This window comes from Terrapene carolina, unplaced genomic scaffold (assembly GCF_002925995.2).
Source record: "Terrapene carolina triunguis isolate 2854851 unplaced genomic scaffold, T_m_triunguis-2.0 Scaffold231, whole genome shotgun sequence".
NCBI lineage: Eukaryota > Metazoa > Chordata > Testudines > Emydidae > Terrapene > Terrapene triunguis.
In genome coordinates, this window is record NW_020664582.1 from 14,956,185 (window position 1) to 14,970,918 (window position 14,734).

Consider the following 14,734-nt stretch of genomic DNA (forward strand, 5'->3'; position numbering starts at 1 on the left):
GTTTCCAATTAGCTTGCCGTACACTGTTTAAACTTTTATCAGTAAATAAGGATCAGACATCCAATATTTCAATTACTAATACTGACTTACTTGTCTTTGTAATACTAATCAGTAAAACCAACAACCAACATGCTTTATAGTAAGTACCACAAAAGGAGAATTGCCATTCAAATAATTCTGTTATATATATCAGTTTCTGACGGTAATTAATGTTAAAAATGATAAAATGGCCAACAAACAACAACAAAACTATTTTTCCCTATTTCAGAAATAAAGGCATTATATTACATAGGTTATGCTATTAACCAGAGTTTACCATGAAACTTTAAGCTGATCTACTGATTTTCATTGCATCTTTTTGAAAACAATGTTAGTCTCCTTCTAGATCTGTCTACTCACAATTTCTAAACCAGATTATAAAGCTAAATCCATGCAAACCCTTAATGGATCAGGATTTCATTTCTAGTACTGCAAAAACTTCAGTTGTGGCCAAGTCTTATCAGCTACAGTGGCAGACAGATTACAGAAGATGTGCTATGGATAAGTATGAAGCACTACCAGCTTAAACCAATTACGCACTTAGGACAAAGTTGTCAAACCACAGATGAATGCCAAATCCTAACATTTAATTTCCTATGTACTTACATATTTTAAGGAGAATTATACTATAAATAGAGGTTATAGGAAGTACAAAACACAGGTGGGTAAATATAACACAAAAGGAAATATTTAAAACTGTTATTGAAATATGGTGGTGTGTAAATAATGAAGCCATTTTAATTCAATAAATACAATTTAAGAATCAAAAATGTCGGCTAGCCACAAGATTTCATTTCTTCCAGAAGTGAAATTTTAATGCTACCTGTGTTTACTTGTTGATGAATATTTCTTTAATTTTTGACAACTAATTCTCACCGTCTTTTAAAAGAAGAAGCTACATGAATTAGTCTGTTGCAAAACAATCCATAGCTGTCCTAATTGTTCTTCATACAATTGCAGGCAGGAAAAGGGGCAATAAAATGTGTGTGTATATAATTCAGTTTCTATGACTTACTTGCTTCAGTACAGTTACCCTGTGGCTTCTTCGTGGTGTTCTACAATGTTCTCAAAACATTAAAAAAATCATAATTAAGAAAGGCAGTGTACAATTTAATGCACATAATTAGCAATTATTTTATGCACACTTCATAATAAAAATCTGTTGCAAACTAAGGGAAAGAAACATTAATGAGCTACTTCTGATGCTGCTCTGTGTACTGTGTTTGCATAATAATGAGGTCCAATCTGCCAGAAAACACATAAAGGACAAATTAATAAGGTCGTCATTTTTGTCTAATGATGCTTAATGCAGTTTTAGCAATCTGCTCAAGACAAAAGGCAGTCACTCAGACGTAGCCGATTATGCATTCGCGTGGCAGATGAAATCTTTATTAAACAGAATGATGAATCTGATTAACATGCGATAACAAATATACAGTCTGCGAAAATGACCACGCCACCTCCTGCAAGCATCCCTCACGTCGACTATTAAGGCTTTACTCAGATTGAGGTCAGACTGGTATTCCCGAAAGGCGCATTAAGATAAAAGTTTTGCCAAATGTGGTAACATGATGAACAAAACAATATCCTGTTATATAAAAGCTACTGTCTCAACAGCTGACTGTCTAATCAGTTACAGTAACAACTGCTTAATAAGTTAAAAAATCTTTATCAAAAGAGCTTGGTTTAACTTTTAATAGGCGAGGGAAGATTTATTACATTAGCTGGGCTGGATCTCAAAGCACCAGGCTTTTGATTTGTAGCACTAACAAATTTCCTATAGGTTTCAAAGTTCTCTCAGCTATGAGCATTCTATCATTTTAACACAGAAGAGAACATGGAAGTATGTAAAATTCTTTGGAGAACTTTCAGGAATAAAAATGGTTACTGTGATCATTCACATGGTGTTGATATCACATAAACCACACTGTAGCTTGTACAAGCCAATGGAGGTTTCTAGATCAACAGCAAGCACAATTTAACCAAATGCAAAGAAATTTGGCGCTGAATTAGCATACTGAACTTTGAATATAAATGGATGCTTTCTTAAAGTCTAGTTTAAACAATAGATTAAAAAAATGAATTACATTATGGTAACCATTCAATTAAGACTTAAATTCAAGCTAAATTCATGGAAAAAATATGGTAGGCCTTCGTTAGAAGGCTATTTATTATAGAACAACTGAACTCCAGATCCTAATTCAATTGAAAACATTTTAAACTTGTTTTGCCATAACAATGCACTTTTTATTACATGAAAAACCCTTTGGTTCCCAATTTATAAAGAGAGGAGGACGTTTAATTTAAGATGACATCTGATCTCTCAGATTGACAACAGACATGAAAATCATGGACTAGGCCGCAGTGTTAAACTTTGGTGTTGATTTTTCTCTCTTCAATCACATTGCTCAACAGCAGCAAGAATTTCATACTCAAGAACATGCAAATGCAAGCTGAAAATAACTGAGTCCCAGCTTCCTCCCGATAAAACATTTGTGCTTGCGCTGATTTTCCTTTTAGTAGCACACAATAATCATGTCAATTTCTTTTGAATCTTTGTTTACAATAAATAGATGAATTCCCAATTTAAAAAAAATAGATATTTGGTTAAAGTAAAATGATGCTAAAATTGAAACTACATTTACCTTTACTATCATTTGTCCTAAGCCTATAAAGAAACAAATAGCATCTCCATCCCTGATACCCATCATCATCATCATGCAGGTCAACTGCTTACACTTATAGAAATATAGCTACAACATTCAAACACTCATATGAGGTGCAAAGTGTGCAAAACCCAAAGAAGTGATACTGAAGTTCTAACAGTTGTTTCGCAAGTCTATCAAACATGACAAGGTTCATTCCTGAGTCGCTCTCTGAAACAAACACATGCATTAAGAGATTAGCTGCCTCTTTCCTGAATGCCCATAGCTTTCAAAATGCTCCATCAAAAACCAGATGTGGGCATTTTTTGGGAGTCTATGTTGCTCTTTTATAACCTACCATATTATTCCTTACTACATTTACCAATGCCAAAGATAGATATTACATCTAAAAACTATTGCCTTGCAGCTATTTCAGAATTATGAGTTATTATAAAGGGAGACTGTAGTAGCTTTATTTTCTGAATTATGTTCTAGCTGCAAATAAAGCCTACCCTATGCCGAGTTCTTAAAAATACATTGGCCCTTATCGGTACCACACTGTGCACCATGCTCCGAGACCGGAGAATTCTAGCAAGTAGTGTCCGTTGGCATCCTGCATCCTCACTCTCCTCCTGCTACATGCTGAGGATATAAGGGGCGATGTGGACCAACATCTCTCCAGTTCCTCCTCTAACCACAAATCAGAGGAACCGAAGCAGAAGGGAGGATGGCTAGTGGAATAGAGACAGGGACCACACATCTCAAAAAAACTCCAGCTATAAAGGGTAAAGAAGAGGAAAGTTACTTAAGTGCTGGTCCCTACATGTATTCCACTGTGGGTGACTGACAAGCAGTACTCAAAAAGGAAAAGAGTGTGAGGATGCAGGTGATATGGCTGCTTGTAGAACCGCCATCCCAAAGGATGCGCCAGTGGAGGAGACTTGGACCAAGGTATATGATCTTGTGAATGTGTGGACGGAACTCTATGTTGCTGCCTTGCAAACGTAAAGCAGAGTTCTGTCTTGAATGATGCTACTGATGCAGACTGTGCTCTCATACAGTGAGCCCTTACGTCATCTGGGGAGGAAGGTGTACAAGTTTATAAATTAGGATTCAGCCAGAGATCTACTTGGAGATCCTCATTGCATTTCGAGGGAATGAAGTCTCTTCCCTAAGCTAGAGGTCTGGGGCTTTGGGAATAGCACAGTTAAGTGGATAAGCTCATTTATGTGAAATTCCAAAACTACTTTAGTGGTGAATGTCAATGTAGTCATAGCAAGACCTTGTCTTTATGAAACGTAGCATAAGGAGGGTCTGCTGTTAGGGACCCCAGTTCACCTACCTTTCTGACTGAGGTGACAGCAACGAGGAGAGCAACTTGCATAGACAGATGAAGCATTCAATAGCTAGCTGGGGGGGGTGAAAGGTGGCTTGGTATTGGTGAAAGTACTAAATTAAGGTCCCTTTGAGGAGCTGGGCTTATTACCAGTGGGAAAGTTCTAACTAAACCCTTTAAGACACTGGAGGTGATTGGGTGAGTAAAGACAGAGTAGCCATTTGATGGACAGTGACATGCACTGATTGCCACCAGGGGAACCCATATCGAGCTAAGGGAAAGAAACATCATCTTGAGGATAAGGAAGTTATCCAAAATATGAGGAATACCCATTGTCTCAGGAGACACACAGAGCTGCTGGGTCCAAACAGAAATGCTTCCACTTGGCTAGATAACATTTTCTCATGGAGTCTTTTCTGATTGTGATGGGGTGATAACCAATTAACCCATTAGGCAACTCAGGAGCTTAAAGCAGAAGGGGCTGCTGGGAAAAGGCAGACACCCCCAGGAGAAAGGAAGAAGTGAGTGGAGACTGCAGGCTGCGGTCACTCCCTAGGAAGAGGGAGGAGGCTTTGGGAACTGGCAGGCCCAGGAAGAAAAGGGAAACCAGTGGTAGGAAGAAGCCCAGGGATAGAGCAATGAGGCCAGAGAGAGAAGGCCAAGACTCCCTGGGCCGGAACCTGAAGAAGAGGGTGGGCCTGGGTTCCCCTACCAGTCACTGGCAAGTGGCACAGAGGCAGTGAGCGGGAAGACTTCCTAGGACTATTGAGGAGCTAAACCTCCCCCAGAAGTTGGGGAACATGGACAGTGACATGGCCGGAGGACCAAGCCATGAAGAGGATGCCGGGTTCCTGAGGCTGTGGGAGGAGCTGCAGGCCAGCGGAGTGACGGTGTTAAAAACCATGGGGGTGGGGGAGTGCATCAGCCTCAAGCTAATCCCCAGAGTACCAGGAGGAGGCACCAGTCCACTGGTGAGTGGTGCGCTCCTACAACACTCCTATTTGTAAGAACAGCTTGCACAGTTTTGGAACAGGAACGTTCTAGCTCCAGTGCCCATCTAAATACCAGGAGGTGAAGAGCTTCCGGGTTGGGATGTATGACTTTACCATTCCCTTGAGTCAAAAGATCCAGGAAAGGATGAATACTGATGGGCAGCCAGACTGACATATGCTGGAGACCTGGGAGCCAGAATTTCCTGGGCCATTTGGGTGCAAAAAGAATGACTCATTCTCTATCCTATCGAATTCTTCCATAGTACTCAAGGAAGCAGCGGGATAAGAGGATAGTCATAATTCAGGTGGAGGATGGGTCTCAACCCTCTTGTCATTTTGGGGACTAGAAAATATTTGGAATAAAACCCTTTTCCCTGATGTTAAAGAGGTATCCACTCTATGGCTCGTTGGAGGAGGAATTTTACCTCCTGAAGGAGAATCTTATCATGACAGTGGTCCCTGAAGAGGGATAGGGAAAGGATGCTGGGAGGAGGTGGGGAAAGAAACTCAATGGTATAGCTTATGGTACTTCCACTTTGGGGCTTGTGTATACATACCTAGGGAGCAGACAGTTGTCCTGGAGTCTTTTGGCGAATGCAAATATTTGTCTGTCTTCTGGTGGAAAAGATTGATCTCATTAAAGGGAAAGTTCTCTACAGGGAGCCCCTAAGAGTGTAGCCCAGATTCCCAGCACAACCTTATAGCAGTTGCCATAGATCTCAAAACAGTATCAGCTGCATCGACTGCAGCTTGTAATGAGGTTCTTGCCACTAATTTACCCTCATCAATAAGGGCTTGAAATTGAGCCATATACTCCTGGGGTAACTTGTCTTTACAGTCCAGGAACTTAGAATAATTTTTAAAAAATCATATTTTGCCAGGAGAGCTTGGTAGCTGGAAATTCTAAATTGGAGGTTGTTGGAAGGAAACACCTTTCTCCTCATAAGGTCTAAATACTTGGCCTCCTTATCTGCAGGGGTAGCCCTTGGGTGGTGTTGTCTGGACCTTTCCATGGCTGCTTGGATAACTAGAGAGTTTGGGGCAGGGTCGGAGAACAAGAACTCTGCTCCCTTAGCCATGACAAAGAACAGCTTTTCTGCCCTCTTAGAGGTAGGGACACAGGCAACTGGCAAGTGCCATAGAGTTCTTGCCAGTTCCTATATGACCTCATTGACTGGTGTAGTAGAAAGAGAGATCCTGGAGCACTGGGCCTGGTGAAAGACCTGAACCACACTCAGAAAGGCCAGGCTGAGCTGTGAACCAAAGTCAGGTGAGTATTAAAGCAGATGCTTACAAGTTCACTGTCCAGTACATGAACTTGGCAAAGGTTCTGCTAGTGCTGCTAAAACACAGGCACTCCTAAGTAGTACCAGGCACTGGGTAAGTATGTGAATACATTCCAAAAGATTAGCCCAGGTACACCCTGACCTAACACAAGATAAGATGGTTTGACAGAAGTGAGGAATAGGAATGTTTTGCCCAAGACATCTGGAGCAAGGTTACAAGGGGAAGTAACAAGCAGATGTCATGAAACACGTAAGGTGGTACATAAGTTGTTTGTCTACATCTATAAATGTTGGGGTACCTCATCTTTGTGTGGTCGAGGGGACAGTAGAAATTCCCGCTGCTGACTGAGCCGCTCCGTGCCACAGGGTACTCATGTGTTAGTGTACTTGTAGCTTCTATGGGATGCTTGGACTGTGCCTTGAGGGCAATAAACCTAGCTGCTTGCCCTTGTCACCAAACTGTGCCTGTGGTCTTTTTTTAAGAGTAACATCAAGGTCTGCTGAATTAGCAGGCTGCATTCTGCTAGTGCTGATAACACCAGAGCTCCAAGAACAGAAGGATTGAGCAGCTGTAATAGCTCAGTAGCCTGGACAAAGAAGCAGCGGACAGTATTACCAAGGCAATGACATTCCAGCCTTCTTCACTTACCAACTGGCAATGCTATTCTGCTAGATCCTGTAGGCTGTAGAATGTCCAGGAGCGTGAGTTGTGAGACCTGGACCTCCTCTAAGGGGATCTACAGCCCTTCTGCTACTCTCCAAAGCAGCTTTTGGAATGGTCTGTGGTCATTTGGAGGAGATGGCAAGGCTGGAGCAACAGCCTCATTAGGAGAGGAAGATTAAATATTTGTTGGTACTGATAGTATGAATGGATCTGGTTCATCCTCTTCCTCCTCCATAGGTTCAGGAAGCTTTGGTTGGCCTCTTGGAGGGGAGGGGTGGTAAGGCTCCTATTGGATCGCACGGACTCCGGATGCTGTGTGTACGGGTCCCATGGCCCCCTACTAGGGCCAATATGAGGAGTGAAAAAACAGGTTATGGTTGACCCCATAAGACATTGGATACCATCAGTCCCGAGGAGGGGTCCCTATTTGGACAGATGAGATTGGTAGTAGAAGATTCTTGATCCCCTCTGGGCTGAATGCCCTCAGGGGAGGGGAAGGAAATTTTACCAGTATGTCCAACTCCTGGAGCATGAAGAGAACAAGGGAACAGGTGTGGACCAACGGACACTACTTGCTAGAATTCTCCAGTCTCGGGCACATGGGGGAGTGTGTGCCTACCCTACAGAGGGGAACACATAAGGACCATCACTCGAAGAAGAATTAACAGACCTGTCGCTCATTTGCAGCCCAGTTGCTGAGTCAATATCCAACCATTTGGTTACCAGATTTTGTAATGCCCTTTTGCTATAACCAACTATGTGTCCTCTGATATTTTCTAATTACTAGACCACCTTTTTCTGATTTTCACTTCCTATTTTACTCCTCCATAGACAGTCACCCTTTGAGTTAATAAAATGTTACCTTTGCCATTATACACGCCTAATCAAGCTTTTTTCTTGCAGGAAAATAAGGATCTACCACTTTGCACAATCTTTGTATATTGGGTGCTTTATTGTACTATATCAGCATATTGATGCACAGAATAAAGTAATACTTAAAGTGGTCTAGTTCAATTACAATCTTCAGAGGAGGATTACATATTAATTATCACCTTCTTGAACAGTATGGAAAACTAAAAAAAAGGAAAAGCAGTACTTTTTGCCAAGAACTTTATTACTGTACGTTCTAAATAGTTTTAGGTATATTAGGAAAAATTATTTGGAAATAGGTCCACATTGGGTAAAAATACTAAAACATCAATTAATGGGTATGTTTCCAGTTAAAAAGGAAAGGGAGAGGTTAAGACCTGGAAGTAGATTAAGACTATAATGCTAGCTTATTCTGCACAGTAATAAAAATACGAAATATATAAATTTAATGACAACCGATTCCACAGCTATATATTGGCTGACATTGGCTGTACAAAACTACACTCTCATACAAAACAACAGAAGGGTGAAACACTTGCTCTCATTTGCACACGCAATCCTTCATATTTCCTAGCATAAGTTACAAAAACATCACTTTAAAAAATACACTAAAATAAAAGATTACTGTTCAAAACATCTAAACATGGTAAATCATGAACTCATTTTATTATAATTTACAGTGATCAGCTATTTTATATTGTTGGGTAAAGTAACATACAAAACAGTTTTATTACGCATAAAGAACAGGAGTACTTGTGGCACCTTAGAGACTAACAAATTTATTTCAGCATAAGCTTTCGTGGGCTACAGCTCACTTCTTCAGATGCATAGAGTGAAACACACAGACAGAAGATATTTATACATACAGAGAACATGAAAAGGTGGAAGTACGCATACCAATTGTAAGAGGCCAATCAATTGAGATGAGCTATCAGTAGCAGCAGAAGAAAAAACTTTGAAGTGATAATCGAGATGACCCATAGTTATTCCCCCCATGTTAAGTTCTCCTCACATCTTCTATGGGTCATCTCGATTATCACTTCAAAGTTTTTTCTTCTGCTGCTACTGATAGCTCATCTCAATTGATTGGCCTCTTACAATTGGTATGCGTACTTCCACCTTTTCATGTTCTCTGTATGTATAAATATCTTCTGTCTGTGTGTTTCACTCTATGCATCTGAAGAAGTGAGCTGTAGCCCACGAAAGCTTATGCTGAAATAAATTTGTTAGTCTCTAAGGTGCCACAAGTACTCCTGTTCTTTTGCGGATACAGACTAACACGGCTGTTACTTTGAAACCTTTTATTATGCATAGCATCTTTTATACAGTGTACCCCCAAATGATTTGAAAAATTAAATAATACAATTAACTACCAGTATCTATGGAATACAATGCTGCACAATCTCTATGATATTACGTTTCATCCTCACTATAATATAGAATAGAGCATATTATGAATTGTTTATACCGATGGCAATGATGCATATGGGCCAGATCCTTAGGTCAATAGTCAGTTTTCACTAAGATTTTATTCATAAAAAAATGCCCATTGAAGTCAATGAGAGTTCTGCCCAAGTAAGGATTAAGTAAAGATATCAGCATCCTAACTGTGCAGATTGACCTCCTTTTAGAGAGGTCAATCTGCACAGTTCATCCAGGATAGAACCACACACTTTGACTTCACTCTAAACCAGGAACTAGAGTTAAGGGCACTCTATAAAAATGTGCATTGCTTTATTCTCTGGTTTTCAAGGAGATCCTCTGACAACGTAGTTTGCTAGTACAGTTGGAAATATGACATTTGAATTGAATTACTTGCTGTTGACTCTTTTAGGCCATCTCTCTCCTCACACATATACAACAGGGTCTGATTAGGGTTCGTATTAGTGCCAAAAGTTAACCAATTTTATTTTTTATAAATATAAATAAAAGATTGTGAACATCTGTCTAAACATAATTTTGCAGAGCAAGATTAAATTTTATGTTTGAAATCTAAAAACTGGTATATCATGGAATCATAGAACTAGAAGGGACCTCGAGAGGTCATGTAGTCCAGTCCCCTGCACTCATGGCAGGATGAAGTATTATCTAGACCATCCCTGACAGGTGTTTGTCTAACCTGCTCTTAAAAATCTCCAATGATGGAAATTTCACAACCTCTCTAAGCAATTTATTCCAGTGCTTAACTACCCTGACAGTTGGGAAGTTTCCTAATGTCCAACCTAAACCTCCCTTGCTGCAATTTAAGCCCATTGCTTCTTGTCCTATCCTCAGAGGTTAAGAACAATAATTTTTCTCCCTCCTCCTTGTAACAACCTTTTATGACCCTTTGCTCTTCTGTTTTGTTCCCAGATCAGTCAGTGCTCCTTTTATATGAAATATTGTTAAATGCTGGATATTTTGATAATAAAATTAAAACTATAGACAGTCTATCAAATTAGCTACAGACACTGAAAAATGTCTTGATTTAAGGTGACCTAATCTCAGTTACTAAACACTCTAGTGTAAATAATTTCAAACCTATCTGGTAGAAGCATGACTTAAGTAACCTACATTTTCCCTATTTAAAAGTATATTTTCACTCTCTTTAAAACTGGCATTCAGATATGTTCAATCAATACATACAACTCATTTGCTACCTCTGATACACAATATGAACCAATTGAACTTACCCATGACTGTGCATTGTTATTGAGATCAATAATTTCAGCTCCTATCAAAGGACATGGAGAAATAGACTGGATGACACAGTTTCTGTATTGCAAATAGCTGGTCAGAGAACATTCCTTCACATTCCAGATAGCATTTAAAGATAAACCTGTGTCCAAGTCTTCCAAAAAGAAAGAAAAAATCCTTCATACATACATCCAGAGACATCTTAAAAGAAAGTAATATTACAAGTTTGATTTGTGAAATGTTTCACATGTGAAAAATCCAAATGGACATTCAGTTTTTAGTATGTCAATAAGTAAGAGAGAGAAAAGTAATGAAGAGGAAAACTTTGTAATATTTAATAATTTTAATAAGAGAATAATTCATTCAATTAGAATCATCTGACAAAATCATATCTAATAGACTATGCAGTCTAGTAGTAACAAAGCAGTCTATACATTAACAAAAATCTTTTTTCTTTGCTTTTGGTATATATCAGCTAAATGTGCAGTAAAAGGAAAGTTAGTTACCTGTAACTAGATCTCACCAAGTATATTGCCTCTGCAGATCCCCCAGTTCAGATTACCATGGAATGACATGAAGAATTGAGGAAGAGAAGATGCATTGGTGTGGATTAGAAGGCAACAGGTCAGATTCACTGCTGGTGTAAACAGATGCATCTCAACAGAAGTCAATAGAGTTATGCTTGCTTACACCAAACAATGAATTTAGTTTGGCACTCCATCTACAAGGGAGTAACATTCCTTTTACCACACAGAATTGCTTCTGCATATTCCCCAGTCCTGGGAGGTTGACTAGCATTAACAGTAACTACACTCTAGAAGAGGTGTGAGGACTCCTTTGTTAAACAACTGCTTTCCTGTAAAGAATATCAGTCTTAACTGCCTAGTCAAAAGGGTAGAACTGGTGTGGCAGCTATACAGATTTCAAAAGAGAAGACATTTCTCAAGATCATCATGGAAGCTGGCTTGGTTGGATGTAACAGAAGTGGCCTGCAGGACTGGATACCTGCTTGGTTAACATAGTTGAATAAAGTTTAACCAATTAAGATTATATTAAATCAAATGAAAACTAGCATGTGTATGTGAGCAGGGAATCACACCCCTAGCTCATAGCATAGGCATAGCCATATTCTCCCCATCTAATGGACGAGATCTCTTTAGATACCAGGGTAGAGGCTCATTGCCAGACTTTGTTTGGAGATCTGGAAGGAATTTTTCCCATATTGCAAAATTGGCAAACTGCTGTGTGGATTTTTTCACCCCCATCCAGTATCTCTGAGGTCCATTTTGGGTTTATATTACATTTTGCGACTTCAGTGGGTTCTAGTACGGCTGGTGAGTTAGAAAGGGTCCGAGGGGAAGACCCTGTAACCCAAGGGGCTTCTTGGGCATGGGCCCAGAGTATAACAGTTGCACAATGAGGGGGCATGTTTCCACATGTCATGCTGCATGTGGCTCCCCTCATCTAATTTCTCCTACCTCCTGTTTGTAGGTGGGGAGTGGATTGGGACTCTGACTGCCAGCCAGGCTCCCTGAGTAGGCCTGAGAGTGTTAAGGGGGCGGGACATGGCCTTCATAGCTCCCCTCAGGTTTGTAGAACCCAGGGCCACTGGTGCCAAGTTGAAATCTGCATTGGAACAGCCCAAACATGTAGTTGGGAGGAATGGTCCCTGATGGTTAAGAATTTTAATAAAGTTGTAGCCTCCGCATTTCACCATACTATGGCATACGTGTCTCATTGTTTCCATGTCGTCATCAATGACTGTTGATGCTAACATCCCTAGCTATGCCACTAGTATATGTGGTCTAGTAGCATGACTCTACAACGTTAGCGAGCAAGACCATTATCATTACCATAAAGGTTTGGGAGTCCAAAAGAGGGTTAGATGTCTCACAAGAACAAATTAAATCATAGTCAAACAAAGAAGTTATAATCTATGTTTGACATGACACAACAAGTGAGGGTTAAAAAATAGACAAAAGTAAGCAGTGGGACAGGAGGGAAGAAGAATGACAAGAAGATCATGTTAGGCAGGAAGGCATGTATTTCCATCAAAAATATATTTTTGGTCTTTTTCAAATTACGCTGCCAAAATACCACCACATCTCATGTAGCCATAGTCATCCCACATAATGACAACACCTAACAGAGGGAAAGGACACATCTCCCAAATATGGCAGGGTTGGGAGGTAAAACACACCCCTGCCCCTTGATCTCTCTAATCTGGGGATGCTGCCAGAACCAACTGTCACAGACTGTGCTATCCAATTAGCTGGCGTACTCCACTTAAATAGATGCCAGCTGTGCTGCAAGCCAGGTTAGTATGTTGAGGTTTAAAACACTATCAAACAGGCAGAGCAACAGTGAGACTGCTTCCATTAGCCACCACTTTTATGGTAATTCACCAGCCTGTCTCTAAATTTAGGGAAAGGCCAGTGAGATAGATAATAAAAAATGCTATTTGTCAGTCAGAGACTACAGTTCCACACATTCTAAGAGGGTCTGTTGTCTGCAATGAGACTTCAGGTGAAAACGAAGAAGCTGCTTTCCTGTAATAACGTCGGTGAAAAGAAATGCTGCAAATCTAAAATCTGTCTTAAAGAAATAATTAATTTATTAATTACCTTATCCTTCTGGTTAACTAATGATTATTCTAAAACATACATTCAGTATTCAGAGGTGCAAGGTAAAAAATAATTGTACAACCCCCTAACCCCAAAAGCAAAGTGAAAATGAGCTGGAACAGGTCTTACCCTCTGCTTTTGGTAATATTTCAGCTTCACAGACAATACAATACAGTCCTGACCTGCAAGGTTGGCTGTGTGTTTCCTTCCACAATATAATAAGGCAATAAATAAATTAATGTATTAAACATTTAATGTCTAAATATGTAGGTCATAATTATTTAAAAATAAAAACCATTACTATCAAGTAATATACTAATGAAAATTATTGCTTCAATATAAATAAATAATATTAGAAGCACAAATCCATTTGAATCAATATTTAATTGCTTTAAAATTTACATTAATTGGTAAAATATGTATCATATGAAATAATAAAAATGACTAGACTAATTTATATATATTATATATGAGATATTTTATAATACCGTAGTCTCCAAAAAAGAGGTTGAGCAGCAGACCAAATAAGATAAAACAATAGACTTGACATCATAGACTCCAAACAAAACTTTGAGTGCCAGATTTTAAAATGTATTATTCAAAGAAATTAACAAATTTTGTATTTTAGATGTTTCTCTCTAAATTACAGTGAAATGTAAAGCATCAATGTAGTTTTCTTGTATATTGGAGTTTTATTTTATATTTTAATCTGAATAGCTCAATGTATTTGAAAAGGTTATTATTTCCTGAAATTAGAGCACACCATAAAGTATGGTTTTGTAAAGCATTTAGGACCCAATCCTGCACCTCTTACTTATATAGGTAGCGCCACAGACTTGATCACCTATATTCATGTGATAAGGGCTGCAGCCTGCAGCCCTGGAATTAAAAAAAAAAAACGTATAGAACATCAGTAGAATGAGAGCACTTGTTAATTTTATGGCTCAAAATTACAATCAACGCTCTTCAAATAGTACTTTAAAAGATTAATTTACCAGTCATGAGTAAACAGTTCATTTTAACAAATAGCAGACTACAATTTATGAAGAAAATATAACTAAAACAGTACATTTTTACAGGTAGGATTGCATGTTGTACTAGACCAGACCAGAGGGTTACTCCACATCATGTTGCTCCTTTATTGGCTTCTGGAATGTGAGATGCAGTGTCTGTGTTTTATAATCTATGGTATTAACAAAACTGCTAGTTGATAATATATTTAAATAACATCATTTGTTCCAGAAGAACCCAGAAGTACTTTACAGATTACTGATATTTAGAGTTTACACGAGTTCCGTCAGCTGAGAAGCTGCCAGGCTAGGACATTTGGACTAATACCCTCTCTCAAGAAAATGGCCAGTGAAATTTAATGACCACAAGCACCTAGTGACTTAGTTTTAAGTCTCAGACTAAAAAGGACTTTACAGTGTCAAAATGTTCCCTTGCACCATGCTGGTGGTGTACTACTTTTACTATATAAGGGAAGAGAATTGTCTGCTTAATCACCAATACAACATCTTGTAGCATACGGGGTTTCCTTGGAGGTTTTCAGCCCAAGTACTGACCATTCTCAATTTACAAAATCACATAAGATTACAGAGG